The sequence below is a fragment of the Eleutherodactylus coqui genome, chromosome 7, assembly GCF_035609145.1.
Source record: "Eleutherodactylus coqui strain aEleCoq1 chromosome 7, aEleCoq1.hap1, whole genome shotgun sequence".
NCBI lineage: Eukaryota > Metazoa > Chordata > Amphibia > Anura > Eleutherodactylidae > Eleutherodactylus > Eleutherodactylus coqui.
This window is the reverse complement of record NC_089843.1, coordinates 20,297,889-20,318,368: the sequence shown is the minus strand read 5'-3', so window position 1 is coordinate 20,318,368 and position 20,480 is coordinate 20,297,889.

Genomic DNA, 20,480 nt, shown 5'->3' with positions numbered 1-20,480 from the left:
TGTATATTGTATATATTCACGTTTTGGGTGGTAGGTAGGTTGGGTGGGGAGTTGGGGGGAGTGGGATTCACGCCTTGAGCCGTAGCCTGGCACGTCTCGAACATTGAACTCTGGGCACGGACTGGTGGAGCGGGCATGGCCCCCAGGCTGCGGCGGGCACTGTGTGGTATTTATTAAAAACAAAAAAAAAACCCTGGTGTGGCTTGGCACGTCCTGAACTAAGAACTCTGGGCACGGACTGATGGAGCAGGCTTGGCCCCCAAGCTGCACTGGGGACCCCAAAAAAAAAAAAAAAAATTTTTTTTTAGTTAGTTTTATGCCAGTTGGCTCAGTCTTTCTGTTTGAATTTGGTTATTTATGTTGCTATTTCAGTTATTTATGCTGTTTGTTATTGTTTACATTTGTGTTGTGTGGGTACAGTGCGGTACGGCTGGACCTGGAGTTATAGTTTACAGGGTTTATGTAGTTATAGTTTCCTTAGTTTTATATTTAGGTATATACTTGTATATTGTGTTATATGTAGAGTGTGTATGTGTGTGGGTGTGTATGGCGGGGAGGAAACCCGGATATGGACATTTACTTTGTTTATGGATCACGGACTGTGGGGGAAGGGCCTTATATTGCTTTATATGGTTATTCTTATTGTTACAGTTTGTCTTTGTTGTGTTTTTTACTTTTATAATAAAAGATCTACAGGATGTAACTCAGGATCAGTACAGGATAAGTAATGTATGTACACAGTGACTCCCCCAGCAGAATAGTGAGTGCAGCTCTGGAGTATAATACAGGATGGAACTCAGGATCAGTACTGGATAAGTAATGTATGTACACAGTGACTCCCCCAGCAGAATAGTGAGTGCAGCTCTGGAGTATAATACAGGATGGAACTCAGGATCAGTACTGGATAAGTAATGTATGTACACAGTGACCACCAGCAGAATAGTGAGTGCAGCTCTGGAGTATAATACAGGATGTAACTCAGGATCAGTACAGGATAAGTAATGTATGTAACAGTGACTCCACCAGCAGAATAGTGACTGCCGCTCTGCAGTATAATACAGGGTGTAACTGAGGATCAGTACAGGATACGTAATGTATGTACACAGTGACTCCACCAGCAGAATAGTGAGTGCAGCTCTGGAGTATAATACAGGATGTAACTCAGGATCAGTGCAGGATAAGTAATGTATGTACACAGTGACTCCACCAGCAGAATAGTGAGTACAGCTCTGGGGTATAATACAGGATGTAACTCAGGAGTAGTACAGGATAAGTCATGTATGTACACAGTGACTCCACCGGCAGAATAGTGAGTGCAGCTCTGGAGTATAATACAGGATGTAACTCAGGATCAGTACACGATAAGTAATGTATGTACACAGTGACTCCACCAGCAGAATAGTGAGTGCAGCTCTGGAGTATAATACAGGATGTAACTCAGGATCAGTACACGATAAGTAATGTATGTACACAGTGACTCCACCAGCAGAATAGGGAGTGCAGCTCTGGAGTATAATACAGGATGTAACTATGGGGCAGTACAGGATAAGTAATGTATGTACACAGTGACTCCACCAGCAGAATAGTGAGTGCAGCTCTGGAGTATATACAGGATGTAACTCAGGATCAGTACAGGATAAGTAATGTATGTACACAGTGACTCCACCAGGAGAATAGTGAGTGCAGCTCTGGAGTATAATACAGGATGTAACTCAGGATTAGTACAGGATAAGTAATGTATGCACACAGTGACTCCACCAGCAGAATAGTGAGTACAGCTCTGGAGTATAATACAGGATGTAACTATGGGGCAGTACAGGATAAGTAATGTATGTACACAGTGACTCCACCAGCAGAATAGTGAGTGCAGCTCTGGAGTATAATACAGGATGTAACTCCGGATCAGTACAGGATAAGTAATGTATGTACACAGTGACTCCACCAGCAGAATAGTGAGTACAGCTCTGGAGTATAATACAGGATGTAACTATGGGGCAGTACAGGATAAGTAATGTATGTACACAGTGACTCCACCAGCAGAATAGTGAGTGCAGCTCTGGAGTATAATACAGGATGTAACTCCGGATCAGTACAGGATAAGTAATGTATGTACACAGTGACTCCACCAGCAGAATAGTGAGTGCAGCTCTGGGGCATAATGCAGGATGTAACTCTGGATCAGTACAGTGAAACAAATGTCATGTATGAGCAAATCGCAGGAAAGCACCTCACCCACGTCACCCTGCTTTATCAGAGTACTGAATAGCCGCAACTCGTTATGCTATATGAGTAGTTCCAGTATGATCATGGTACTGAGATATATATATATATATATAATAATGACCTGGTATTTGGGTTGCACTAGGAGGCTGGGGATCCATTATAAAAAGTGCCTCTGTGTTTGTAGATTCTGTATCATAGCCATGCATAAAGTTTGGTAAAACTTGTAGCCCCCCCCCCTCCTCCGCTCCCCCGACTGTCAGCATCTGCTGAGTAAATGAATAAATCACAGCCTCCCGCGTCTGACATGGCTGAGAATCACAGAGCCTCCTCTCTGCGGTGCAGCTGCAGAGCTGGCATCCTTCTCCCGCGCTAATTAACAGATTGCACTCCTAAATGATTAAAAAGTCAGAGCTAATTCAGGCCCTGGCGCTCATCACTTATGCAGGGGAAACGGAGAACGACGAAAAACATTGCACCCGAGATAAATTCATTTTCTCCAATTAGCCGGGGCTGTCACTACGAATCATTGTCTACCCAGCACCCTCCCGCCGGAGCCGAGGGGAGCGCAGGCCCACACCACAAAGGGTTAACCTGAATTCAGTGTCAATAACTCACAAGTGATCAATAAACCAGGCCGAGTCCAGGGCTCTCTAGGCACTAGGGGGCGCACCAAGGAATCATGGGTAAAAATCTTGGAGGTCGGATAGATATGAAGATCGTTCTTCTTTAAGAAGGTTCACGGAAGACGAGAATGTTAGCAACGTCATGGACACCCCTTAAAGGGAACCTGGGAAGAACCCTGAAACCAGGAGGAATAATTAGAAGCGCCTGGGCCTACATGCAAAATCTTTACCGGGCCCCAATAGTCACATGCTGACTGTCCTACCAAAAGTAGTTGGACACCTGAGCAAGAATGAAGTGGTGCATATTTTCATATGTTACTACAAATGAGGCTCCTTTGGCCCCCGACGACATCAGATACTCTCCATGGCATACTTTCTACTAATGTCTGATACAATTCAGCTGGTATTTCCCTCCATTCATCCTGCAAACATCTGATAAATTCTGCAGAAGATGGATGCTATTCATATCTCCTGACCCGACATTCCAGTTCGTTCCACAGATGTTCAGGTTCAGGTTGGGACTCGGTCCAATCATGGAACATCCATAGCCTCAAACCAGCGAAAGACAGCGTTGGATGTGTGACAAGGCTCGTCTTGTTGGAAGTATGGCCGACCATTCCCAGAGTATTGCCACATTGTTGTCTAGAGTGTCAGGGCCTACCTCTGTATTCATGGTTCTTGTCACTACAACCAACGGATGGAGACCATGGCACGTAACACATCCCCAGGCCATAATGGAACCATGCATACATGCAGACATACCACAGGTGAATAGAACATCTCTACTATACACACCCTCCATACATGTACCGTACATACACACACTGCATCAATGCATTATACATACACTGTACATACATATACTCCATTAATACACTATATATATATGTTCCGTAAGTATGCTATTAATGCACATTGTACTTACAATACTTCATACACACATATACACACATTCTACTCACACCATGCATGCACTGCAATACACTGCATACATATCTTGTACATATATATACATATTCCATACATACAGGCTGCCCACACCATACAACCACTGTACATACACTCCACACATACCCCATACAGACATATACTTACTCCATGCATATACTCTACCCACATCATGCAAGAACTGCACATACACTGCATACATACCTTGTACATACATACACTCCATGCATATACTCTACCCACACCATACAACCACTGTACATATACTGCATTCATACACTGTACATACACTCTATACATATCCTACACATACATACACTCCATGAATAAAGTCTACCCACACTATACAACCACTGTACATACACTGCATACATACACATACATACTCCATGCATACAGTCTACCCACACCATACAACCACTGTACATACACTGCATACATACCCTATACATAAATACTCCATACATACACATACATACTCCATACATACAGTCCACCCACACTATATAACCACTGTACATACACTGCATACATACACATACATACTCCATGCATACAGTCTACCCACACCATACAACCACTGTACACACAGTGCATACATACCCTATACATACACATACATACTTCATACATACACATACATACTCCATACATACAGTCTGCCCACATCATACAACCACTGTACATACACTGCATACATACCCTATACATACATATACTCCATGCATACAGTCTACCCACACCATACAACCACTGTACATACACTGCATACATACCCTATACATACATACACTCCATACATACAGTCTGCCCACACCATACAACCACTGTACATACACTGCATACATACCCTATACATACATATACTCCATGTATACAGTCTACCCACACCATACAACCACTGTACATACACTGCATACATACCCTATACCTACACATACATACTCCATGCATACAGTCTGCCCACACCATACAACCACTGTACATACACTGCATACATACCCTATACATACATACCATCCATGCATACAGTCTGCCCACACCATACAACCACTGTACATACACTGCATACATACCCTATACTTATTTACATACTCCATGCATACAGTCTGCCCACACCATACAACCACTGTACATACACTGCATACATACCCTATACATACACATACATACTCCATGCATACAGTCTGCCCACACCATACAACCACTGTACATACACTGCATACATACCCTATACATACACATACATACTCCATGCATACAGTCTGCCCACACCATACAACCACTGTACATACACTGCATACATACCCTATACATACACATACATACTCCATACATACAGTCTGCCCACACCATACAACCACTGTACATACACTGCATACATACCCTATACTTATTTACATACTCCATGCATACAGTCTACCCACACCATACAACCACTGTACATACACTGCATACATACCCTATACTTATTTACATACTCCATGCATACAGTCTGACCACACCATACAACCACTGTACATACACTGCATACATACCCTATACATACACATACATACCATCCATGCATACAGTCTGCCCACACCATACAACCACTGTACATACACTGCATACACACCCTATACTTATTTACATACTCCATGCATATACTCTACCCACACCATACAACCACTGTACATACACTGCATACATACCCTATACATACACATACATACTCCATGCATATACTCTACCCACACCATACAACCACTGTACATACACTGCATACATACCCTATACATACACATACATACTCCATGCATATACTCTACCCACACCATACAACCACTGTACATACACTGCATACATACCCTATACATACATATACTCCATGTATACAGTCTACCCACTCCATACACTCACTGTACATACACTGCATACATATCCTATACATACATACTCCATGCATACAGTCTGCCCACACCATACAACCACTGTACATACACTGCATACATATACTGATGCATCCCATACACACACTATCCGTTCCACAATCACACCCGTCACGCCACGTGCTGCACATGTCCACAGATATTGTAGATGTGACTCCGGGGTTCAGCAGCAGATTTGGCGCAGGTGATACAACCCTCCGATGGAGGACGCAGCTCTCACCCGGCGGCGCTGTACCTTTAACAAGTCTGGAAGAGTCTGAGGTGATGTAAATGATGGATCCCGCATGGCCCATCAGCTCTTCCTAATGAAGGAGCTCAGCATCTGGCGGGAGGTTATTATCCCCCTGCCCAGGCGGCAGCCATCGCTAGTAATTAGTCATTTCGTGCCACACGTTGGCGGGAGGTCCCAGGGCACGGATCTGCGGGAAGATAAATCTCACCATGATGGAGGAGACCCATTGAAGAATTAAGGGTGTAATATATTACATGTGCCCAGGAGAGGAGGAGTGGGCAGCACTCTCCATATATACCCAGTGCCTGGCACAGTCCATGCCACCCACTCTCGTCCGCATCCTCACAACAGGCATTTCTCCACATTCTCCTCCTGAGAGTAGAGTACTTACGGGCGATACCTGCTGGATAGCTGCCAATGGGGAGATGGAATGATACCTCTGCAGCGCCACCTATTGGAAGGCAGCATTCTTGCGAGTCAATGTTACTCAGATATATAATGGATTGTGGCAGCAGAATTGGTGCAAACAGCCTGTATAATAAGAGCCTTCATTGTTTCATAGTCAGACGTGTAGGCAACGTTTCAACCATATAGGTCTTTTTCAAGCCGCTATCTGATGAAACAGAGCAGTAGGTCCAGACCTACTGCTCTGTTTCATCAGATCCCCAACGGTCGTTCTTAGGGCTACTCCTCATCGTGTGCATTACAGTTGTGGCTGGCTGGGAGCAGTAGTGCACCTTTTTTTTTCTCCCACTCCACACAGCCTCTATTATCTACAAGTCTCTGCGAGCAGTAAATTACCCCTAGGTATCAGCGCAGGACAGCGGGTTAATTTTTTCCTAGTCACAGCATAGAGTCTCCGCTATCTACAAGTCTCTGTGTGCGGTGAATTAAGCCACAGTTGTCAGTGCTGTACAGAGGGGTAATTTATTTGGGCCCTGCTCTATTCATAATCCGCCATGATGAGGAGTAGGGGTAAGGGTCGTGGACGTGGACGCGGGCATCCAAGTGAGGGTGTGGGCACAGGCCGAGTTCCTGGTCCAGGTGAATCACAGCCGGCTGCTGCGGGATTAGGAGAGAGGCAAGTTTCTGGGGTCCCCAGCTTCATATCACAATTTAAGGGTCAGCATGGTAGACCTTTATTACAAACAGCGCAGTGTGAGCAGGTCCTGTTGTGGATGGCAGAAAATGCATCCAGCAATGTATCGACCACCCAGTCTTCTACGCAGTCCACTACTCCCAGCCTAGAGACTGCAACTCTGAATCCTTTGGCTGCTGCTCCTCCTTCCTCCCAGCCTCCTCACTCCATGAAAATGACATATTCTGAGCAGGCAGACTCCCAGGAACTGTTCTCGGGTCCCTGCCATGAGTGGGAAAAAAGGTTCCTCTCTCACCTGAGGAGTTTGTCATGACCGATGCCCAACATTTGGAAAGTTCCCGGGGTCCGGGTGATGAGGCTGGGGACTTCTGGCAACTGTCTCAAGGGCTTTTTGTGGGTGAGGATGATGATGAGACATGGTTGTCTGTCAATAAGGTAGTAGTAAGGGCAGTAAGTTTGAGGGAGGAGTGCACAGAGGATTTGGAGGAAGAGCAGTTGGACGATGAGGTGACTGACCACACCTGGTTTGATAAGCCTACTGAGGACAGGGCTTCAGAGGGGGAGGCAAGTGCAGCAGCAGTACAGGTTGGAAGAGGCAGTGGGGTGGCCAGGGGTAGAGGCAGGGCCAGAGCGAAGTATCCTCCAACTGTTTCCCCAAGCACCCCCTCGCGGCAAGCCACCGTGCAGAGGGCTAGGTGTTCAAAGGAGTGCATGTTTTTTAGTGAGAGTGCGGATAACCAACGAACAGTGGTGTGCAACCTGTGCCGCACCAAGATCAGCCGGGGAGCCACCACTACCAGCCTTACCACCCCCAGCATGCACAGGCATATGATGGCCAAGCACCCCACAATTCCCCTCCCAGGACGCAGGTACGAGCACCTCCCGGCCTGCACCCACACCCTCACCTCCACTGTCCTCCACCCCAACCAACAATGTCTCTCAGTGCAGTGTACAGCTGTTGCTAACACAATCGTTGGAGCGAAAGTGCAAATACGCCGCCACCCACCCGCATGCACAAGCTTTAAACGAGCACATTGCCAAATTAATAAGCCTGGAGATGCTGCCATACAGGCTTGTGGAAACGGAGGCTTTCAAAAACATGATGGCGGCGGCGGTCCCACGCTACTCGGTCCCCGGTCGCCACTATTTTTCCCGGTGTATACCTGTGGTGGCTACTTTTGCGACACCTCCTGCTTCAAAACAATCTTTGGTGTTAGTATGTGCTGTTGCATTGTGGAGTTATGTAGAAGCGCTGGCACCTGAGTCCCCTTTATGCCCACGTTGGCGGCTCCTGATAATTTTGTGACGGAGGTGGCAAAGGATTGGAATGATGATCAGATGTCAATCTATTATCAATTCTCAACAGCATTGTGGGCTATCGCCCCCCCCCCCCCACACACACACACACACACCTTTTAAATAGCGTCGCTACCTGGCCTTGCCAACCCTCTGCAGTGTGTACCTCCGGTTCCTCCTCATGGCAGACGCACTTTTAAATAGATATGAGGGTGGTGTGGCTATGAAGCGAGTGTGTGGCATGAGGGCAGCTGAAGGCTGCGCAGGGACACTTTGGTGTGCGCTGCGGACGCAGGGCCGTGCGGGGGAAGGATTTGGGCAGCATGTAACCCAGGAGAAGAGGCAGCGTTGTCACCCACAGGCAGTGATTGTCCTTGGTTGCAGATACTGTGATGCTTAGCTAAAATGTTCCAGCGTGTGTGCCTTGCTAATGAGGGTTTGTCCCAAGTAAATTGTTAGGGGGGTGTCTGCCAGACTCTTGCCCCCAATTTGGCTTAATAGTGGGACCTGGGAGCCTCAGATGCTGCCCTTGCATGCTGCCCCTGCCCTTCCCTATCCGTTTCTGTGGTGTTTCCATGACTTTCTGATGTTTTCTGGTGTTTGACAAGTCATCAGCTATGCGGAGCATCGGTCATATACAAAACTGCTCGGGTCGCCCATTGAGTTCAATGGGGTTCGTTACTCGAAACAAGCTCTCGAGCATCACGGAAAGTTCAACTCGCTTACCGAGCACCCAAGCATTTTGGTGCTCGCTCATCTCTAAATATTCTGCATCGTGAAAAAAAAAACTGAAAAAAGGAGTCAAAATACTTATTTTGTTCATTTTGCCTGCTAAAAAATACAATGAAAGTAATAAAAAAAAGCCGTATGTACCCCAAAATGGTAACAATAAAAACTACAGCTTGCCAAACAAAAACAAGCCCTCACAGAGCTCCGTCCGTGGGAAAATAAAAACATTCTGGATGCAACGAGATTTAATGCATTGAATGCAATGAGGTAAAAAAATTAATAGTTAAAAAGTGTGTGTGTGGGGGGGGGGGGTGGTGGTGGTGGGGGGGGGGTTATTGTGAAAAAGTGGAAAAACTGAAAAAAAAATGTTGGTATCATTATAATCATACCGACAGAAAAAAATGTATCATGTCATTTGTTTGTGTGTCAGTGTATACTTTAAATCTGGCATTATATTCACACACCAGGAAGCACAGGATGTACATACCTTCAGGTCCTTCCCAGATAGGAGAGTGCCGCAGAGCAAAACATTGTGGGAGGACACAGATTGAAGTAAATAAGGTCAGGATTCCCTGCGATCTGCAGATCTGTGACCAGGATAATAACTCAGGGAACACTTATCAAACCTACGGTGCTGGAATACCGCTGCCGCATAGTGATTAAGGTATAGTGCCCCCTTTGTAGCCCCACTGAGGTATAGTGTCCCCTTTGTAGCCCCACTGAGGTATAGTGTCCCCTTTGTAGCCCCACAGAGGTTTAGTGCCCCCTTTGTAGCCACACTGAGGTTTATTGCCCACTTTGAAGCCCCACTGAGCTATAGTGTCCCCTTTGTAGCCCCACGGAGGTTTAGTGTCCCCTTTGTAGCCCCACTGAGGTTTAGTGTCCCCTTTGTAGCCCCACTGAGGTTTAGTGTCCCCTTTGTAGCCCCACTGAGGTTTAATGTCCCCTTTGTAGCCCCACTGAGGTTTAGTGTCCCCTTTGTAGCCCCACTGAGGTTTAATGTCCCCTTTGTAGCCCCACTGAGGTTTAGTGTCCCCTTTGTAGCCCCACTGAGGTTTAGTGTCCCCTTTGTAGCCCCACTGGGGTTTAGAGCCCACTTTGTAGCCCCACTGAGGTTTAGTGTCCCCTTTGTAGCCCAACTGAGGTTTAGTGTCCCCTTTGTAGCCCCAGTGGGGTTTAGAGCCCACTTTGTAGCCCCAGTGGGGTTTAGAGCCCACTTTGTAGCCCCAGTGGGGTTTAGAGCCCACTTTGTAGCCCCACTGAGGTTTAGTGTCCCCTTTGTAGCCCCACTGGGGTATAGTGTCCCCTTTGTAGCCCCACTGGGGTATAGTGTCCCCTTTGTAGCCCCACTGGGGTATAGTGTCCCCTTTGTAGCCCCACTGGGGTATAGTGTCCCCTTTGTAGCCCCACTGGGGTATAGTGTCCCCTTTGTAGCCCCACTGGGGTATAGTGTCCCCTTTGTAGCCCCACTGGGGTATAGTGTCCCCTTTGTAGCCTCACAGGGGTATAGTGTCCCCTTTGTAGCCTCACAGGGGTATAGTGTCCCCTTTGTAGCCCCACTGGGGTATAGTGTCCCCTTTGTAGCCCCACTGGGGTATAGTGTCCCCTTTGTAGCCCCACTGGGGTATAGTGTCCCCTTTGTAGCCCCACTGGGGTATAGTGTCCCCTTTGTAGCCTCACTTACACTACTGCTCAAAAGTTTTAGAACACCCCAATACATTGCTATCATAACAGCAAGAAAAAGGCAATTAACCAAAGGAGAGACAGTTATAACCCTTAGAAGTGCAGGTCTGTCCTAGAGAGAAATAACCAAGAAAGCCAAGATGGCCGTCAGTACGGTTTCCTTTACCATCAAAAGGCACTTGAAAACTTGAGGAAACTCTGATAGGTAGAGGTCTGGCCGACCGAAGGCACCTACAAATGACAAGTTTTCTTTAAAGTCAGCAGTTTGGTGATTGGCGTCTCACAGAACAAAATCGTGAAGCACAGCTTAATGCAGCAAAAAATAAACAAATGTGTATTTCAGCTGTGCAGAGAAGACGTCTGTCTGCAGGTCTGACAGGTGGAGGATCAGTAAGAAGGCCACTGCTATGGTAAGGGCTCTCCCACACAGGCAATAGATTTTCTCGCAATGTGAGTGAAAACACATGATTTTGAAACCAATGATTTTCAATGGTTTCATTCTCATTTTCGATTGGGCAGGGCTAGAGGGCTTTCCCAGGGCTTCCCTTCACCTCTCCTCTTAGGTTCTGCAACAGGGTAGAAGCAGGAAGGAGGCGCTGGTGTGGACGCACTCATTGACGCCGACAGCAGTGCTGAGAGGAGCGATGGTGCTGGGAAGACCAGGAAGAGGTAAATATATGGGTCTTCGGCAGAGTGCTAATACTTTGGGGCTACTGTGGGAGTCACTATTACTGCTGGGGCTACTGTGGGGTGTCATTATTATTGCTGGTGCTTCACTATTATTGCTGGGGATACTGTGGGGTGTCGCTATTATTGCTGGGGCTACTGGAGAGTCACTATTATTGCTGGGGCTACTGTGAGGTTTCACTATTATTACTGAGAATATTGTGGGGGGTCACTATTATTGCTGGGGGTATTGTGGGGTGTCACTATTATTGCTGGGGCTACTGTGAGGGTTCCCTATTATTGCTGGAGATACTGGGGGATGTCACTATTTTTGCTGGGCTACTGTGGGGTATCACTATTATTGCTGGGGCTATGGTAGGGCCACTACTATTGCTGAGGCTACAGTGGGGGTCACTACTATTGCTGGGGCTACTATGGGGGTCACTATTATTGTTGGGACTACTATAGGGCGTCACAATTATTATTGGGGATACTGGGGGGTCACTACTATTGCTGGGGCTACTGTGGGCCTCACTACTATTGCTGGGGCTACAGTGGGATGTCATTATTGCTGGGGCTACAGTGTGGTGTAACTATTTTTGCTGGGGCTTATGTGGGGTGTCACTACTATTGCTGGGGCTATGGTGGGGGGTCACTATTATTGCTGGGGCTATGGTGGGGGGTCACTATTATTGCTGGGGTTACTGTGGGGGGCCAATATTACTGCTGGGGCTACTGTGGGGGGTCACTATTACTGCTGGGGCTACTGTGGGAGGTCACTATTACTGCTGGGGCTGCTGTGGGAGTCACTATTATTGGTGGGGCTACTGTAGGGTATCACCATTATTATTGGGGATACAGGGGGTTCACTACTATTGCTGGGGCTACTGTGGGCCTCACTACTATTGCTGGGGCTACAGTGGGATGTCGTTATTATTGCTGGGGCTACAGTGTGGTGTAACTATTTTTGCTGGGGCTTATGTGGGGTGTCACTACTATTGCTAGGGCTATAGTGGGGGGGTCACTATTATTGCTGCTGTTACTGTTGGGGGCCAATATTACTGCTGGGGCTACTGTGGGGGGTCACTATTACTGCTGGGGCTACTGTGGGGGGTCATTATTACTGCTGGGGCTGCTGTGGGAGTCACTATTATTGCTGGGGCTACTGTTGGGGGTCACTATTATTTCTGGAGCTACTGTTGGGTGTTACTATTATTGCTGGGGCTTTTGTGGGGTGTCACTACTATTGATGGGGCTACGGTGGGGGGCACTATTATTGCTGGGGCTTATGTGGGGTGTCACTACTATTTCTGGGGCTACTGTGGGGTGTCACTGTTATTGGTGGGGCTACTGTAGGTGGTCACTATTATTTCTGGGGCTATTGTGGGGTGTCACTATTATTCCTGGAGCAACAGTGGGGGGTCACTATCACTTGGGCTACTGTGGGGGTCACTATTACTGCTGGGGCTACTGTGGGGGGTCACTATTACTGCTGGGGCTGCTGTGGGAGTCACTATTATTGCTGGGGCTACTGTTGGGTGTTACTATTATTGCTGGGGCTTTTGTGGGGTGTCACTGCTATTGCTGGGGCTACGGTGGGGGGCACTATTATTGCTGGGGCTACTGTGGGGTGTCACTACTATTTCTGGGGCTACTGTGGGGTGTCACTATTATTCCTGGAGCAACAGTGAGAGGGTCACTATTATCACTGGGGCTACTGTGGGGGTCACTATTACTGCTAGGGCTACTGTGGGGGATCACTATTATTGCTGGGGTTACTGTGGGGCGGGTCACTATTACTGCTGGGGCTATTGTGGGGTGTCTCTTACTGCTTGGGCTACTGAGTGGGTCACTATTATTGCTGGGGCTGGTATAGTTCCATTCAGTTATCTTGCTTGGACAATGGACCATCTAGAATGACCACAACCGAGAGCATTGTTCCATTCAGTCTATATGTCGTAGGGTGTACTGTTGCCTATCTGTTGCACCCACAAGTGCCACGGATGACCAGGAGGCATCCACCATCTGGCAGGGGGTCATTTTTTTATTTTCCTAGCAATTACTGTGGTTAGAGCAGCGTGGGTCAGGACAGCTTCTGACAAGTGTGCGACATGACCAAAAAGTGTCTTCTTGTTATTGTTTCTGTGATTGACTCAAGCCCTGTGCAAGCCTGTATCTGGCTGTTTCTGATGAAGTCGAACCAATAGACAAAGAGAATTTGGCGTAGCATCGCATGTGAAAGGACTCCAAAGTCCGAGCGACCGATCGCTGGTATAGGGGAGTGCTAAAACTACTGGGGCCACTGTGTGGGTTACTATTATTGCTGGGGCTGATATAGGGGGTTCCTAATTGTACTGGGGCCACTGTGGGGTCACTATTATTGCTAGGGCTGGTATAGGGGGTGCTAGTTCTACTGGGGCCACTGGGGGGTCACTATTATGGCTAGGGCTGGTATAGGGGGTTTCTAATTCTACTGAGGCCACTATAGGGTTATTTTTATTGCTGGGGCTGATATAGGGGGTTGCTAATTCTATTGGGGTCACTGTGGGGTCACTATTATTACTAGGGCTAGTATAGGGGGGGTGCTAATTCTACAGGGGCCACTGTGGGGTCACTATTATTGCTAGGGCTGGTATAGGGGGGTGCTAGTTCTACTGGGGCCACTGGGGGGGGGGTCACTATTATTACTAGGGCTCTTATAGGGGGTGCTAATTCTACTGGGACCACTGTGGAGTCACTATTCTTGCTAGGGCTGGTATAGGGGGTGCTAGTTCTACTGGGGCCACTGGGGGGTCACTATTATGGCTAGGGCTGGTATAGGGGGTTTCTAATTCTACTGAGGCCACTATAGGGTTATTTTTATTGCTGGGGCTGATATAGGGGGTTGCTAATTCTACTGGGGTCACTGTGGGGTCACTATTATTACTAGGGCTAGTATAGGGGGGGGTGCTAATTCTACAGGGGCCACTGTGGGGTCACTATTATTGCTAGGGCTGGTATAGGGGGGTGCTAGTTCTACTGGGGCCACTGGGGGGGGGTCACTATTATTACTAGGGCTCTTATAGGGGGTGCTAATTCTACTGGGACCACTGTGGAGTCACTATTCTTGCTAGGGCTGGTATAGGAGGGTGCTAGTTCTACTGGGGCCACTGGGGGGGGGTCACTATTATTGCTAGGGCTGGTATAGGGGGTTGCTAATTCTACTGAGGCCACTATGAGGGTTATTTTTATTGCTGGGGCTGATATAGGGGGTTGCTAATTCTACTGGGGCCACTGTGGGGTCACTATTATTACTAGGGCTAGTATAGGGGGGTGCTCTTCTATGGGGGCCACTGTGGGGGGCACTATTATTGCTGGGGCTAGTATAGGGGGATGCTAATTCTACTGGAGTCACTGTGGGGGTCATTATTATTGCTAGGGCTCTTATAGGGGGTGCTACTTCTACTGGGGCCACTGTGGAGTCACTATTCTTGCTAGGGCTGGTATAGGGGATGCTAAATCTACTGGGTCCACTGTGAGGGTCACTATTATTGCTGGGGCTGATATAGGGGGTTGCTAATTCTACTGGGGCCACTGTGGGGTCACTATTATTGCTAGGGCTGGTATAGGGGGGTGCTAATTCTACGGAAGCCACTGTTGGGGTCACTTATTGCTGGGGCTGGAATAGGGGACACTATTACTACTGAGGCCGCTCTGCATGTGGCAGTATACTTCAATTTGACTAAGGAGATGCTTACACGTGGCGAAAATGCTACAGAATTTCCGCAGCAAATTCCATATCTAAAAAAAGAGTCAAAATACGTACCATTGGTTTAGATTTTGACTAGAAATCAGCTGCAGATATGCAGCGGCGCTCCACCTCTCCTCCTCCGAAAACGTCCCGCTGTCAGCGCTCCCCGACTTCCGGTTCCCAGCGGCCTGGTTAGGTGTCCGGGAAGTGCTGACAGAGGGAAGCCTTCAGAGGAGGTGGGGGGTAGTGGCGCATAGTATGAAAGCAGCTGCAGAAACCAATGGTACGGATTCTGACTGTTTTTTGAATGCAGAAATGCTGCAGAATTGGGTCCCTGTCTTTATCTGAGATGGCCCTGTACTTTTTTTAACGACAGAAGTAAAATCATATGTCGTGATAACCCCGCCTCTGACCACACCCCTTTGTCCTGCTTTGACCTTGAGAAAATCTGGTCACCTTCAGCCTGACTCTCTTATAGGTGCAGGCTGACTTAAGGCCCATTTACACGGCCTGATAATCGCTCAAATGACAGTTTGAGTGACAACTTTGAGCGATCATTTTACATTATCTAATATGTAGCTATTTAAGAGCAATTAAGTATGCAAATGAAGCCTTCGCTGATAGCAGTTAATAGCCTGAGGGCTGTTATCTGCGCTCAGATCCTTTGTTCTCCAACAAAAAAAAAAAAATGCTATCAGCACGCCCCGTGGAGAACTGCTGATAAGGCTGAAGGTCGATTTTTAGTTTGGCCTGAACGTAACGATCAGCTAGCAGTGCACGATGGGCGCACATTTACACGCAACGATTAGCGCTAAAACAATCGCCTTTTAGCAATTTTTTTTTTTGCGATCATTGCTCCGTGTAAATGGGCCTTTACTTGTAGGTGCATGTTGCATGTTGGTTCTCATATAGCGTGACTTTCACCCATGTGAATGAATGTAATATAATCCAATATTTCACGCCGTCTCGATTTTCGACCAGCGTTTTATTGCGGTTACATAGCCGTATAAAGATGCTTATGTGAATGAGGCCCTATAAGTGCATGTGGCAGGCTGGTAGAAGATGTGGCAGGCTAGCTTTGTGATAGGTGCATGTTGCTGGTTGACTCTCTTATGGGTGCATGTGGCTGGCTGGCTTTTTTAAAGGGTGCATGTTGAAGGCTGGTTCTTTGTAGGTGCATGTTACATACTGGCTCTCGTCTAGGTGGATGTTGCAGGCTGGCTCTCCAATGGGTGCATATTGCAGACTGGCTTTCTTATAGGTGCATGTTGCAGGCTGGCGTTCTTATAGGTGCATGTTGCAGGCTGGCGTTCTTATAGGTGCATGTTGCGGGGTGGTTCTTTGTAGGTGCATGTTACATACTGGCTCTCTTCTAGGTGGATGTTGAAGACAGGTTCTCTTGTAGGTACATGTTGCAGGCTGGCTCTCTGATACGTACATGTTGTAGGCGGGCTCTCTGATACGTACATGTTGCAGGCGGGCTCTCTGATACGTACATGTTGCAGGCGGGCTCTCTGATACGTACATGTTGCAGGCGGGCTCTCTTATACGTTCATGTTGCAGGCTGGCTCTCTAATACCTACATGTTGCAGGCGGGCTCTCTTATACGTACATGTTGCAGGCGGGCTCTCTGATACGTACATGTTGCAGGCTGGCTCTCTTATACGTACATGTTGCAGGCGGACTCTCTGATACGTACATGTTGCAGGCGGGCTCTCTGATACGTACATGTTGCAGGCGGGCTCTCTGATACGTACATGTTGCAGGCGGGCTCTCTGATACGTACATGTTGCAGGCTGGCTCTCTTATACGTACATGTTGCAGGCGGGCTCTCTGATACGTACATGTTGCAGGCGGGCTCTCTGATACGTACATGTTGCAGGCGGGCTCTCTGATACGTACATGTTGCAGGCGGGCTCTCTGATACGTACATGTTGCGGGCTGGCTCTCTGATACGTACATGTTGCAGGCGGGCTCTCTTATACGTACATGTTGCAGGCGGGCTCTCTTATATGTACATGTTGCAGGCAGGCTCTCTTATACGTACATGTTGCAGGCGGGCTCTCTTATACGTACATGTTGCAGGCGGGCTCTCTGATACGTACATGTTGCAGGCGGGCTCTCTGATACGTACATGTTGCAGGCGGGCTCTCTGATACGTACATGTTGCAGGCGGGCTCTCTGATACGTACATGTTGCAGGCGGGCTCTCTGATATGTTCATGTTGCAGGCGGGCTCTCTGATACATACATGTTGCAGGCGGGCTCTCTGATACATACATGTTGCAGGCGGGCTCTCTGATACGTACATGTTGCAGGCGGGCTCTCTGATATGTTCATGTTGCAGGCGGGCTCTCTGATACATACATGTTGCAGGCGGGCTCTCTGATACGTACATGTTGCAGGCGGGCTCTCTGATATGTTCATGTTGCAGGCGGGCTCTCTGATACGTACATGTTGCAGACGGGCTCTCTTGTAGGTGCATGTTGCAGGCTGGCTCTCTTATACGTACATGTTGCAGGCGGGCTCTCTTATACGTACATGTTGCAGGCGGGCTCTCTGATACGTACATGTTGCAGGCGGGCTCTCTGATACGTACATGTTGCAGGCGGGCTCTCTGATACGTACATGTTGCAGGCGGGCTCTCTGATACGTACATGTTGCAGGCGGGCTCTCTGATACCTACATGTTGCAGGCGGGCTCTCTGATACCTACATGTTGCAGGCGGGCTCTCTTATATGTACATGTTGCAGGCGGGCTCTCTTATATGTACATGTTGCAGGCGGGCTCTCTGATACCTACATGTTGCAGGCGGGCTCTGTTATATGTACATGTTGCAGGCTGGCTCTCTGATACGTACATGTTGCAGGTAGGCTCTCTGATACGTACATGTTACAGGCTGGCTCTCTGATACGTACATGTTGCAGGCTGGCTCTCTTATACGTACATGTTGCAGGCTGGCTCTCTGATACCTACATGTTGCAGGCGGGCTCTCTGATACGTACATGTTGCAGGCGGGCTCTCTGATACCTACATGTTGCAGGCCGGCTCTATGATACGTACATGTTGCAGGCTGGCTCTCTGATACGTACATGTTGCAGGCGGGCTCTCTGATATGTACATGTTGCGGGCTGGCTCTCTTATACGTACATGTTGCAGGCGGGCTCTGTTATACGTACATGTTGCAGGCGGGCTCTCTTATACGTACATTTTGCAGGCGGGCTCTCTGATACGTACATGTTGCAGGCGGGCTCTCTGATACGTACATGTTGCATGCGGGCTCTCTTATACGTACATGTTGCAGGCGGGCTCTCTGATACATACATGTTGCAGGCGGGCTCTCTGATACATACATGTTGCAGGCGGGCTCTCTGATACGTACATGTTGCAGGCGGGCTCTCTGATATGTTCATGTTGCAGGCGGGCTCTCTGATACGTACATGTTGCAGGCGGGCTCTCTGATACGTACATGTTGCAGGCGGGCTCTCTGATACGTACATGTTGCAGGCGGGCTCTCTGATACGTACATGTTGCAGGCGGGCTCTCTGATATGTACATGTTGCAGGCAGGCTCTCTTATACGTACATGTTGCAGTCGGGCTCTCTTATACGTACATGTTGCAGGCGGGCTCTCTTATACGTACATGTTGCAGGCTGGCTCTGTTATACGTACATGTTGCAGGCAGGCTCTCTGATACGTACATGTTGCAGGCGGGCTCTCTGATACGTACATGTTGCAGGCGGGCTCTCTGATACGTACATGTTGCAGGCGGGCTCTCTGATACGTACATGTTGCAGGCGGGCTCTCTGATACGTACATGTTGCAGGCGGGCTCTCTGATACGTACATGTTGCAGGCGGGCTCTCTGATACGTACATGTTGCAGGCGGGCTCTCTGATATGTTCATGTTGCAGGCGGGCTCTCTGATACATACATGTTGCAGGCGGGCTCTCTGATACGTACATGTTGCAGGCGGGCTCTCTGATACGTACATGTTGCAGGCGGGCTCTCTGATACGTACATGTTGCAGGCGGGCTCTCTTATATGTACATGTTGCAGGCAGGCTCTCTGATACGTACATGTTGTAGGCGGGCTCTCTGATACGTACATGTTGCAGGCGGGCTCTCTGATACGTACATGTTGCAGGCGGGCTCTCTGATACGTACATGTTGCAGGCGGGCTCTCTGATACGTACATGTTGCAGGCGGGCTCTCTGATACGTACGTGTTGCAGGCGGGCTCTCTGATACGTACATGTTGCAGGCGGGCTCTCTGATACGTACATGTTGCAGGCGGGCTCTCTGATACGTACGTGTTGCAGGCGGGCTCTCTGATATGTACATGTTGCAGGCCGGCTCTCTGATACGTACATGTTGCAGGCGGGCTCTCCTATATGTACATGTTGCAGGCGGGCTCTCTGATACGTACATGTTGCAGGCCGGCTCTCTGATACATACATGTTGCAGGCGGGCTCCCTGATACGTACATGTTGCAGGCGGGCTCTCTGATACGTACATGTTGCAGGCGGGCTCTCTGATACGTACATGTTGCAGGCGGGCTCTCTGATATGTACATGTTGCAGGCGGGCTCTCTGATACGTACATGTTGCAGGCGGGCTCTCTGATATGTACATGTTGCAGGCGGGCTCTCTGATATGTACATGTTGCAGGCGGGCTCTGTTATGTGGGAAGGGGGACTGTAGTGGAGACAAAATGATCGTCTGTGTTCCAAGTTCTCCTCTCTTACTGGTAAAGTGACACCTAAAAAGTTTGTAACTTTCTCCCCGCAGCAGCACACAGCTACTCCCGTATCCAGGATGGAGCGCAGTGCCCTCCGCTCGCCACTCATCCACTTGGGGCATGAAATAAGATGGCACCCAGTCTCCACCACCCAGCCAGGGCATCAGTACAGGACAGTGCACTGTGCCGGGGGTGGCAGCGTGGGGGTAACTAGTAGAAGGGTCTCTCACTGGGAGTTGCCTTCGGATCATCGGGATGTCGGATGCACTACACCTGATTTTGGCGCCATCTGAGCTGACACTTTGCAGTTACTTGTGCCTCTCCTCCGCACAAAGGGTTAAGCTGTTCCCCAGATGTGGCTGGAGGGGCGCTGATGTTTTTGTGGATCGGCTCTGCGCTCCTCGTCTCGCCTCTTTCCGTATTATTAGACCCCAGCGCCTGATCTCCTCTCATTTGCACAGGGGAGAAGGAAAACATTGATGCGAGGCGCTCGGAGGAAGCTGCGGCTGTCAAGGCATCTCCATAAATAAATATCTGATGAACTGGAGGGAAACAGGTGCGGCGCAGCGTCACCACCGGGGAGC